The following is a 13,076-nucleotide window of genomic DNA, read 5'->3' as shown; positions in this document are numbered from 1 at the left end:
CTGGGTCTTCTGAGTACTGGCTTGTCAACCTACCACTGCTGGAGTAGAAGGAGGGTCACTTCTGGATAGATATTGCCCTGGTCAGGCAGAGGAGCTCAAATTCTGAACCCCAGGGGGTGTGTGCTCAGTTGCACTCAGGGGTTATATAGCTCAGCTGAGTATTCCTCAAGGGACACCGAGTGGAGTCCCTCAGCCCACTCTTCTCACCCTTGGTTTGGTCCATGGATCAGCCAGAAATGACACTACCCTATTAAACAACAACAGCAAACTTCCAAATTTTCTATTTTTCTTAGCATAGACCCACATTTTGTACCTTGGCCAAGGCCCTGTTTTTTCTTGTTCAGTTCTATGCTGGCCATTTTGCTCCTCGAAGATACTAAGCCTTTCCCCGAAACCTGGCTTTCTTCTCGGTGTTTCTGCTACCTGGGATGTGCTTTCTTCAGGACGTCATTGTGTGGATCTCACGTCATGAGCCCTCAAAGGCCATTTCCTCAGAGAGGCTGTGGCCGACGACTGGATGGAAGACAGCCCTTAGTTACCATGAATCTCATCACTACTTTCCTCATAGCAATGATCGCAGTCAGCGATGTTGTTTTTACTAAGGACTGAATATCTGTGTTCCCCCAAAGTTCAGATGTGGAAGCCCTTATCCCCAGTGTGATGGTAGTTGGAAGGGGGACTTTGGGCCGTCATTTGGTTTAGATGAGGTTGTGAGGGTGGACCCCCCATGATGGGATTGGTGTCTTTATTTTTGTTTGTTTTTTGAGACAGAGTCTCACTCTGTTGCCCAGGCTAGAGTGCCATGGCATCAAGCCTAGCTCACAGCAACCTCAAACTCCTGGGCTCAAGCAATCCTCCTGCCTCAGCCTCTGAGGACTCTGGGACTATAGGCATGTGCCACCATGCTCAGCTAATTTTTTCTATATATATTTTTAGTTGTCCATATAATTTCTTTCTGTTTTTATTAGAGACGGGGTCTCACTTTTGGTCAGGCTGGTCTTGAACTCCTGAGCTCCAATGATCCACCCGCCTCGGCCTCCCAGAGTGTTAGGATTACAGGCGTGAGCCACCGCGCCGGGCCGGGATTAGTGTCTTTATAAGAAAAGGAAGAGAGATGAGAGCTCTCTCTCTCTCTGCCCCAGGAGGACACAGCAAGAAGGTGGCCATCTGTAAGCCAAGAAGAGTGCCCTTATTGGAGAACTGAATTAGCCAGCACCCTGATCTGGGACTTCCTGGCCTCCAGAACTGTGAGAAAATAAATTACTGTTATTTAAGCCAGCCAGTCTGAGGTATTTTGTTAGAGCAGCCCATGTAGATTGAGACATTTATTTACTTACTTGTTTGTTTTCTTATCACCTGTTTGCTGTACTGGAGTATAAATGCAAGAACCTTATCCATCTTGTTCCTAGGGCCTGGCTCAGCAAATGGCACATTGTATTAATAAGAGCTCCATAAATAAATATTGAATCAATGAATCTGTTAAAAAACAAAACAAACAAACAAAAAAACCCCTGCATTTGCTGCATCCTAGCTGTGTGCCTCTGGACAATTTAACTCCTTGAGTTCATTTCCAAGCCTGAAAAAAATGGCAATACCATGGGATTATTTTCAGCAAAATAATAAAATAATGTAGGTAATGGCCTTAGGTTTCTGCATGGCACATACGAAGCTCTCAGGAAGTAGTAGCATGAATTATTATCCTCATCATCCTGAGCATTTAAATGTAAAAGCACTCTCAGAAAGGTAGGTGGAAAGATGCCCAGACAAAGCTGTGAGGGAGTCTATTCATTTTGGAGTCCAATCAGACAAGTCAAGCAGATAATTTTTAATTTAACTTAATTTAATTTTTGCCAAGGCCCAAGGAGTGATCATTTTTTATAGAAACCAATTCACACTAACTGTTGCTAATGGCAATCATTTATAATCATCTCTCACGGTTCTGGAAATTGACTGGGATTAGCTATGTGGTTCTTGTACAGATTCCCTCCCTGGTCACAGTGAGACCATAGATGGGAGTAGAGTCACCTCAAGGGCTTCCCCACTCACACATCTCATAGTTGATTTTGGCTGTTGGCTGGGAGCTCAGCAGGGATTATCCAAGGAAGCACCTACCCATGGCTTCTGTGTGGCCTAGGTTTCCTTACATCATGGTAGCTAGGTTCTCAGAACGAGCATTGCAAGACATGGAGCCAGGTGCAAGCTCTATCGCTTTTCCTAACCTAGCCTCCAAAATCACAAGGCATTACTTCTGCCACATTCTATTCATTAGAAGTCAGCCCATATTCAAAGGGAAGGGGAATTAGTCTCTACCTTTTGATGGGAGGGGTGTCAAAGACTTGGACATACTAATCAAATCGAGAGAAAACTGATGTATGGATTGGATGATTCTATAATAATCAGCAATAATAAATACAATTGTCAAATGTCTCAGAACATCCATGACAGGTTATCCATGCATTCTCTCTCCTGGTAGGCATTATAATATGGTGATTAATTTGTAGTTCTGCATTTATAGCCAGCTAGATTCAAATGTTGGCTCAGCCACCTATTAGCTTCATGACTCTAGGCAAGTTCCTTGACCTCTCTGAGAAGGTTTTTTCTCTGAAGAGTGGATGTAGAGTGCCAGCATGTGGGGGAGAACTCACTGTATGGTGATGATTATTGTGAGCTCCAACTTCTCCCCAAGTCTTTTATTGTTACAGACGCTCCCACCAGACGTGAGGCAAAGGAGTGGGCAAGCCTGGAGAGCACCTTGTCCTCACCTGGGTCACCTGGGGGACTTGACTTCCACTCTCCTCCTAGTGCATACAGCTCCCCAACGAGCCCCTCTAAAGGCTGGGTTCCAGGCTGCTGGGGTGGGTGGGCATGGCAACAGCCCCGTCGCAGCCGGCGTGTGGCCAGGGACTCAGATCTGCCAGTGTGGGCGCAAACACTCTCTCCCCAGAAAAGCTGCTTGAAGGCATAGACTAGGGGAAGGGAAGATTAAAAATAAAGAGTGGTCATGTTCAGTTTTGAAATTAAAGGAGAGCTGTGGACTCAAAGGCCCTTCGATTCTCTTGCTTTGGGAGAGAGAGGGTGCCGAGGTAGGGGGAAGAGGGAGGGGGCATCATAGAGCTTCTGTTCCCCAGAACCCTAACTCATGGGAACACCCAGAATTGCGCAACTGTGCCTCATGGCTGACAGCTGTGGTCTCGCCTGACACATAAATGTTGCAATCGCTTTGCAGGGTTTGTGAACTAGCAGCCCTGGAGCTTGTTTTGTTTGTCCCTCACAGAGCTTTTAAATTCTAAATTTCGAATGCTTTCTAACTGGATATCTGCTCTCCAGTTATGCCCAACACTCCCTATTTTCTGTGTCCAGCCTGCTCTCAGCATCTACATCGAATATTCTCCTGGCTCCGATGGACAGCCAGTTTGGTTTGCATCCCATTGGCTTTCTTTCCTCTTACAACGTTTCGGACTTACAGGTACACAGCACACGCTGTGCTAAGCACTGATCAGCTATAACCTCAATTACTACGCTGGAAACCCCACGAGGGAGGGGTCTCCACTCCACGGAGAAGGCAGCTAAGGATCACAGGAACTAACCGACTTACCCAAAATGACATGGTTTGTAAACATGGCAGAGCTGGTATTTGAATCCAGGTAGTATCAGTTAGGTGTTTTTCAGTTGCTCATGACATAAAATGCACTTCAAATTGGTTAAATTAAGGAAAAAGAAAAGATGGTGATTGATTGGCTCAAGTGACTGAAAAGTCCAGGAATGCCTAATCCAGGAGCTCAAACTCCATCTCTCAGCTCTGGTTTCCTCTACATTGCACCATTTTCAGGCCAGATCTATCCTTGTGGTGGCAGAGTGCCTTCTAGCGCCTCATAGCCCACACCTTACCCTGTCACCAACCCCAGTTATAAATAGAGAACTTTTCTTTCCCAATAGTTTTTTTTTAAATTTATATTTTTAATGCCCAGGGCATGATGATGGTGGCAAGAATTGAATCATATAACCATCTCAGAACCAACCATTATGGCCAGAGGTATAAGATGGGCTTAGGTCACAGGCTTATGTGTGAAGCCTTGGGTAGGGTTAGGCCCACCTGGGCCACAGTGAACAAGAATGAGGGATGGATAATATAGCAAAGGAATATTAGTGTCTTCTTTCCAGAAGAGGAAATTTCTACTACCTACACTAGCAAACAAGTGTATTGCCTTTTTTGTAGGCTTCAGTGGTCTCGACGACCTTCTATTAAGGGTAAATAGGTAAACACAGCAAGGACTAAATGGGGCTGTCCCTACAACCTTAGCATCCAGAGAAAGTTGACTTTACATGCTGATCTTTTAGAAGACTCTTGCCTTTATCGTCTTCCCACAACCCATTCTCCTCTTTTCATTTTTTTTTTTTTTTTTTTGAGACAGAGTCTCGCTCTGTTGCCTGGGCTAGAGTGCCGTGGCGTCAGCCTAGCTCACAGCAACCTCAAACTCCTGGGCTTAAGTGATCCTCCTGCCTCAGCCTCCCGAGTAGCTGGGACTATAGGCATGTGCCACCATGCCCAGCTCATTTTTTCTATATATATTTTTAGTTGGCCAGATAATTTCTTTCTATTTTTTTTAGTAGAGATAGGGTCTCACTCTTGCTCAGGCTGGTCTCGAACTCCTGACCTCAAGTGATCCAGCTGCCTCGGCCTCCCAGAGTGCTAGGATTACACGCGTGAGCCACTGTGCCTGGCCTTCCTCTTTTCATTACACCACCCTTTTCCTGTGGGAAACTACCTATCTCCCGTGTGATTTAATAGGATTGTCTCTCATCTCCACCTTTCTCCAGGGCTGAGCATGTGACGCAAATTTGGCAAGTCGGATATTTATCCCTCTGCCTAATGTCCTTAAGTTGGAGATGGATATCCAAGTTGAGGCAGTAAGACTCAGTCCCAGAACGTTTATTGGAACTATTGGCAAAAATAACTTCTCCTTCCACTGGTATTATTAAGCCCTGGAGACAGTGGTTGAAGCTTCTGGGAGTCACCAAGAAAATGAAGCCACGGAGAAAATTAGATGAAGGTGGACAGGGACAGCTTTCTGATATTGTATGAGTCCCTGGATCCATTTGTACGTGAAGCCAGAACAACTCATGTCCCCTTTTAGTCACCTAAACAAATAAATGATCCTTCCCCCACCCTTTTAATTGTTCCAGTTTGAGGTGGGTTTTGTCACTTGTAACCTTAAGAAGATCCAAGGTGCAGGTTTAATTTCTAGTCAGGTATCGGGTTTTAGGAGGGAACAAGGCAGAAGGACACCCCTCACATTTAGCAGGGATGGGGAAGGAGACGTGGTCCTCTGGTTTCAGGGAGCAGCGTGTTTGAGGGGTGGGGCCTGCGAGGTGCCAGAGACACATCCTGCTGAGGCTCAGTCCGAGATCTTGACGCTTCAGGCACTGGTCACGTGGATTTCTCGCTGGAAACTCTCTGGAAGTTTACTCCATGACCGAGTAGCAATTAATCCCTTTTCCCGCTTATTCCACTTCCCTTGGCAGAAGCCATTCTGGAAGAAACAAGCTAAGCACACAAGCTTTAGGGTCCAACAGACTTGCATTCAAGCCCTAGCTTGGCCACTTACCATCTGTGCAACCTTCGTCAAGTTACTTGGCATTTCTAAGACTCAGCTTTCTCATCTGTAAAATGGTTTTTTTTTTTTTTTTGAGACAGAGTCTCACTCTGTTGCCAGGGCTAGAGTGCTGTGGTGTCAAGCTCACAGCAACCTCAAACTCCTAGGCTTAAGCGATCCTTCTGCCTCAGCCTCCCGAGTAGCTGGGACTACAGGCTCAAGCCACAATGCCTGGCTAACTTTTCTATTTTTAGTAGAGACAGCATCTCGCTCTTGTGCAGGCTGGTCTCAAACTCCTGAGCTCAAGTAATCCTCCTGCCTTGGCCTCCCAGAGTGCTAGGATTACAGGTGTGAGCCACCTTGCCTGGCCTCATGTGGTTTTTTAAAAAATTGATTCATAATAAAATTTTTTAGGGCAGTTTGCATTCAAAGTCTGGCTCCATCGCATGCTGTTTTATCTTGACCAAGTTACCTAACCTCTGAGTTTCAGTTTCCTCCACTGTAAAATGGCAAAAGAAACTATCTACCTCATAGGGTGTTGTGAGGATTAACTGAGTTATTATGGCAAAGCCCTAAAGACTAGGGCTTGATACATTGTAAGTGCTAAATTATTATATTATAAATGCCAATGTCGAGTTAATACAGCCTGCAAATTGAATGCCCCTGAATACCCTTAGAATTCTCCTTAAAGAGCTGAAAATGTACGTCTGGTGATTTTGTAAATTAGAGGTTTCAAGCTTGTAGTCTACCTGATAGATCTGTGCAATGGATATATTTTATTGGCACAGCCTAGAGTTTCAAAAAATTAGAATTAGTGGCACATTATTTATTATTGTTAGAGTTGGGGTCTTGCTATGCTGCACAGGCTCAAGGACTCAAGCGATCCTCCTGCCTCAGCCTCCCAAGTAGCTGGGACTATAGGCATGAACCACTATGCCAGGCTGATGACTCATATTTTGAAATCAGGACATTTCATATAAAAATCTGGCCTTCCAGTTTCTCTTGAGGAATGGGAAAATATGACATTGTTGTGCTGCATCCTTGTCAACTGTCACTTGGAGGGGATACAGCAGTGGCTGCTCACTCTGGACAGGACAGGTCCTCTCTAGGTCAAAAACTCCTGGTTTACAACACTCCCATTTTTTTTCACTCCTAGAACGCTTCGTGCACTTGCCTTACCAGTCTGGCTTCTGTAATAACGAAAATAATAACTAACACATCCACAGAACATACTATGTCCCAGGTGCTATCTAAATCTCCACCATAGTCCTAAAGGAGAAGTATTATCATTGTCCCATTTTAAGGATGAGAAGATATGGAAGGACTAAGTAATTTCCCAAGGTTATCAGCAGGGAGTTGGACATGATGGTTCCAAATCCAGGCTCTCATCACTGCACTATACTCTAGAGCAATCCTTTATTTCTACCTAGGTAAAGTTTTCTAAAGTTGTATAAATAAAATGGGAACATGTTCCAGGGTGTCTATCTCCAGTTCTCATTGTTATGTTGGCCAAGAGCCCTTAGTTGTGGATGCCTGAGGGCATAATTTAGGGAAGTAACTATCTAATTTTCCCTCAGCATTCCCAGACTCATCCCCCATGCACAAGGATAGTCCTAGAATAGGACTAGAATAGAAGCTCCTGCTCGGATCCATTGAACTTGGGGTGAGGGTGTCTTCCTATCCTGGAACCCACCCAGATCAGCCCCTGAGCTGCAGGGTGGAGAGGACAAACCCATCCTCAGATGTTGGGACATTCTGCTCATCCTTGACAACCAGAGACACACCCCTTCCTAGATGACTGTAAACTATCAATTGTACCCACTTTCCAATCGTGCTGAGAATCGAATCAAGGTGACACGTCCCTATACTAAAGGAGTTACACACATTATATATATACATAACACCTGTGTCCCTTCTTGAAAAACATAAAAATCTTACCATGGCCAGAAGATTCCAATAAGCCCCTAAAGTATTGATTCTTTCTTAACTAAAAAATTCCTCCATTTTCTACACAGCTCTTCCAGCAAGATTTTGTCAAGCTTTCCTTCCTGAAGTCTGTATTATAGAAACAAGACATCTTATTTTCCTTTTCCAATTATAAAATTATATGATAATATTTGAAGATGTTTCAAAATACGACTCACCCCCCTATTCCAAAACCTGGAGACTCACTGATCTATGAGCGATTCTCGGAGATTTTTTAAAAGAACGTCTTTATCCAAATGGTAGGTTTTGAGATGATGCCTGACGACTGCGATCAAATGCTTAACATTTGAAAATAAATTCAGAAAACACAGAAGATGAACAGATGGTCTGTGTGTTTTGTCCATTCTTTGTAGCTTTCCACCACTCTCTGCAGCATCAGACAAGAAGGAGTCTGAGCCAACCCCAGGTGGGTGTATTTAGAGGGGGAGGGGAGCTGTTCCTGGGCCTGAACCATACAAAGCAACGACTATGTTCAGGGGCCCTGCAGGAGAGCTGTCCCCCCACAGAGAAGGGGTCCTCACCCCTTACTCCTGTTGGTGGGGAGGGGGTTTATCGGCACCGGGGTCCTCTGGCTGTCAGAGTGGCTTCCTTAGTTTCTTTTCATCTTGTTTCCTGGGACAACTGGGAGTGAGGGTCCATCCCTGACTGCACTTGCCTGGTGGCAACCCCAATATTGTGGGGCTTGTTTTCAGAATCCCAGCTTGGTCATTTAACAGCGATTGGGTCAGACTCTGGGCTGTGATCTGACCCACACCAGGTGTATTAGTCTCCTAAGGGTGCTGTAACACGTCATCACAAACTTAGCCTTAAACAACAGACGTGTTCTCTTACAGTTCTGGAGGTCAGAAGTCCACAATCGAGGCATTGGCCGGGCCCTGCTCTCTCTGGAGGCTCTGGGGGAGATGTATGTCTCATCTCTTCCAGCTTCTGGTGGCTGCTGTATCCTTTGGCTGGTGGCCACACCCCTCTCTCTGCTTCATCTTCTCCTCGCCTTGTGTTCTGTGTCTCTCCCTTACAAGGACACTGTGATGACATTTAGGCTCCTCTGCCCACCCTTGATAATGCAGGGTAGCCTCTTCATCACAAGATCCTCAATTTAATTATTTCTGCAAAGACTCTTTTTTTTTCTGAATGAGATAACACTTACAAATTCCAGGGTTAGGACTTGGTATTTTTGGGTGGTCATTATTCAGCTTCCTACACCAGGTTTCCTCACCACGACTGAAGCCCTTGTCTTTTCCCCCTTTTCCTTCCCTTCAGGCCAGGACACTTCCCTTCAGAAAAGCCACACAGGCCCCGACAGTCTCTAGAAGCAGACTAAAGCTGGGATGAAAGCTGAAAGAGCACTTGGCTGGGAGTCAGTAGAACCAGCTTGGCTGGGTGAGTCCAAACTAGTCACCAGCCTCCTCTGTGATATTTTCATCTTGTCTCTCTGAGGATGGCTGTGGTCAAGGTGAACTGCAATACTGCTCTCCCTGCACTATTGCGATGGCCCTCATTGCTCTCCTTGGCCTCCCTCTTACCTTACAAACTACCTTCTGTAATACAAGTCAGATCATGGCAATCCTTTGTTTAAAGTCTCTGGGGGGAGGCAGAATAAAGGCCCTCCAGATATGCCCACATCCTAATCCCTGAGACCTGGGACTATGTTACCTTACATGGCAAAAGGGACTTTGTGGACGTGCTAAGGATCTGAGATGGGGAGATGATCCTGGATTATCTGAGTGGGCCCAAGGTAATCACAAGGGATGCAGGAGGGTCACAGACAGAAAAGGAGACAAAAAAACGTGTGTACAGGGGTTGCAGGGATGCACTTTGAAGATGGAAGGGCCCTGAGCCAAGGAAGGCAGCAGCCCCTAGAAGTTGGGAAGGGAAAGGAAATCGGTTCTCCCCTAGAGCCTCCAGAAGGATCCAGCTTGGCCGACACCTTGCTTTTAGTCCAGTGAGATGCATATTGGACTTCTGACCTCAAAACTATAAGATAATAAATCTATGTTGTTTCAAACCATGCAGTGTGTGGGAATTTGTCACAGCAGCAACAGGAAACTGATACAGTCTCCAAGGGATTCTCATTGAGCTTAGAACAAAGTCAGCCTTCTCAGCAAGGTCTACAAATGCCTACATGATCATGGCCCTGACTTCCTCTTTGGAAGGAATCTTCTACCACTTATCCCAATGCTTACTGCTCTTCAGCCACATGGTTCTACTTTTCGTTCCTCCACAAGCCAAGCCTCAGGTTCCGATCCTTGCTGTTCTCTCAGTCTGGAGTACTTTGCTCTGGCTCAAACTATCATCTCGTCAAGGAGGACTTCCTTGACCATTTGGGTTAAATAGCCGACAACCCATGCATTCATGACAACCTTTGTCAGCCTCTGTGCCACACCCTGCTTCTGCATACCATGTATTGCTATCTGCAATCATGTCATTCACTGTATTTAATTTGTATTCCTCTTAGAACATCCACTACATGAGAAATGGGCCCGTACTTTGTTTTCCATCTGGAACAGTCATTGGTCCTAAAGAGAGATGTGTTGAATGAATGAATGAAATATACCTTCCCTGTCTCACAATTTCTCTCTGAAGGCATGGGCTACCAGGCACAGGTTCAGCCCTTATCCTATAAGAACAATGAGCAAATCACCCTCAAGCCCAGGTTTGAGCCATGCGATGACAGAGGATAAGATTTGGAGGTGTTTCTGTTTGTTCTTCTCCTCAATCAGCGTTTCTTCCCACTTAGCATAATTTTCACATATTTCCTCTTTGCTCACCCGCTTCCCCTGTTAAGTCCTTTGCTGGGATCTGTCTACTTGTAACCAGTAAGATTTCCTGAGGATGATCTTGGGATCAAACACCCTCAGGGGCTCCTCAATAAAAGTTCCCTTTTACTTTATGCTACTTGACTAGAGCAGAGATGTAAATCTAATGCTGCTCATGTTTTAGGGTTCAAGGAAACTCATCTTTTGAGACCAGGGACCCTTAATCTTGTAGGCTTAAGGGAATAGTAATTTCTGTTCTGTTCATGAGGGGCACAAATCTTTAGATCCAAAAAATCTTTTTCATCTGGATTAATTGTGTCCACCTGACCATCCACACCAGCTCAGAAATGCTCAAGCAGAGAAGGGATAATCACAGTCCCCTGTCTTCAGCTCCACTTCACCTCTAAGGAAGTGGGTTGATCTACCTGGTCAAGATTGAACACATTGATTGGACACAGTGCCAAGACACCACTGTGCCCTACTCCAGTCCATATTATCTTATGGAAAGCTTTTGACGTGGCTCCCAATAGTCTCTGTCTTACCTGTTTATGCCCTTGTGTAATTCCTTCCCCTTGAGTGTGGGTTGGACCTAGTGACTTGCATGTAATGAATAAAATACAGCAAAAAGGATATCATGTCACTTCTATGGTTAGGTTAGAGAAGAATGGAACATCCATCCTACAGGTATTCTCATTATATTGCCTTCTTAGCTTGTATACTTTGAGGAAACGAGCTTCCATTTTGGAAAGGCCACATGGCAATGAACTGAGGGCAGCCTCCTGCCAAGAGCCAGTGAGGAACTGAGGCCCCCAGTCCAATAGCTCACAAGGAACTGAATCCTGACAACAACTACGTGAGTGAGTTAGAAGTAGATTCTTCCCTGGTAGAACCTTCAGATGAGACGATGGCCCCAGCCAACACCTTGATTGTAGCTTGTGAGAAACTCTGAAGCAGAGAACCCAGCTATGCTGTGTCTACACTCCTGACCCACAGAAAATGTGAGATAATATGTGCTGTTTTAAGGTACTAAGTTTTGGGGTAATGAATAGATAATAGATAACTAATATGACCCACATGATATCTGGAAGTTCTCTATGCAATCCAACCCACTTTAGGATGAGGACTGCATGTTGGAATATACAGCCAAGTCTTCAAATCATAGTAAACTTTTCATTTGCTAGGCATTGTCCTATATGCATTTATTTCCCTTTTGGACTTTGTGAGGAGTCATCACTGGTTGGAAACAGAACTAAATGTTCTTGCTTCTCTTGCCCAAATACCATTTAAATCTCACCCTGACATCTGCCCTAATTTGGGCCGGCCATATGCCAGGGAAACTAGCATTTATGGGACAAAAACACATGCACACACACACACAAATCCATAGTGGATGGAATATGATTCACTATTGGGCAAGGTCTCTAGAGCTCCACGCTTTATTGTTTTTGAAGATCAGGATTCACTTTTGGAACCAGCATTGCTTGTCTAGGAAGTGGTGAGCAGCAGAGTTCTATGTGGGTCAAGGTAGTCTCACCACAAAACAGGCAAAGACATAGGACTTGAGGTATTTGGCTTCAGGTCATTTAGAACCAGATATTGATAGATGGTACTAGACTTGGTGTCCCAGGTTTAGTTCCCATTTACCTTGCTTTGCATTCCTTCCTGATTTCACCAACATCTCAGCTTACAGGTGAGGTTAGGAAAAGAAACATAACAGGAAAAAGATCTGAGGGTCTGAGTAGTCTGAAGTGCTTATACTACCAGCTCTCAAGTTGGCTCTGGTTATCCAGTTGACAAGCCCAGACTCTGGTATTCTGTCTTTGTATGCTGAGATTGAAGAGTCTGACTGTGGAAAAGTCCAGAATATTCCTGGAAACGTCTTTCCCATCTATCTTATTTCTTTTATGCTCCAGTCATCAGCTGGCCTTCCAGCTGACTGAAGATACATAAGCAAGTCCATCAGAGATAAGCTGGGGAGGCCAGACCAGAAAAACCACCACTGTGAGCCGAATAAATGGTTTTTTAAAAGAAAGCCATTAAGTTTTGAGGTGGTTTGTTGTTCGGTATTAGAGAACTGATATAGACTTACATCATGTATATGTTTCCACCAACTCATCTTCTTGGATTTTGAGTCCCTAAAGGCAAAGGACTATAGCTCATCAGAAGGTCCAGTTTGGGCCCTTGCCTTTGGTGGTGAGCTTGTCCACCAATGGGACCTCCATGGCAGTGGCAGGTGAATCACTGCTTTAATTGTTCTCAGTATTGGCCCATATCTTGTACATCACTAGCTCCAAAGAACCTCTGGGGTGGCCCTAAATAACCATCCATAGAGAATTCACCACTGTGGTTTGCCTCTGAAGCATACATCCCCTTTGTTCCAAGAACAACTTCCAATTTTTATTCAGAGAGCTGTCCCGCACCCACTCCTGGTTCATGTGTTTTGGACGGTGCTTTACCCCTAAGTGGTGCAGCTCATGACCTGTGTGGTGGGCAGCCTCTAAGATGGTCCCCAAAGACTCCCACCTCCAAATAGTCTCACCTTGTATAATCCCCTCCCTTTGAGCATGGGCTATACTTACTGACTTACTTCTAAAGAAAAGAAAACTGCAACATGATGGGATGTCACTTCTGAGATTAGGGCACAAAAAGACTGTGGTTTCCAAATTAGGCGCTCTCATTTGAATCATTCGCCTTAGGGGAAGCCAGCTCCCATGTCCAGGGGCAGCCACCTGCAGAGGCC

The sequence above is a fragment of the Lemur catta genome, chromosome 2 (assembly GCF_020740605.2).
Source record: "Lemur catta isolate mLemCat1 chromosome 2, mLemCat1.pri, whole genome shotgun sequence".
Lineage (NCBI taxonomy): Eukaryota > Metazoa > Chordata > Mammalia > Primates > Lemuridae > Lemur > Lemur catta.
Note: the sequence above shows the minus strand (reverse complement) of the source record.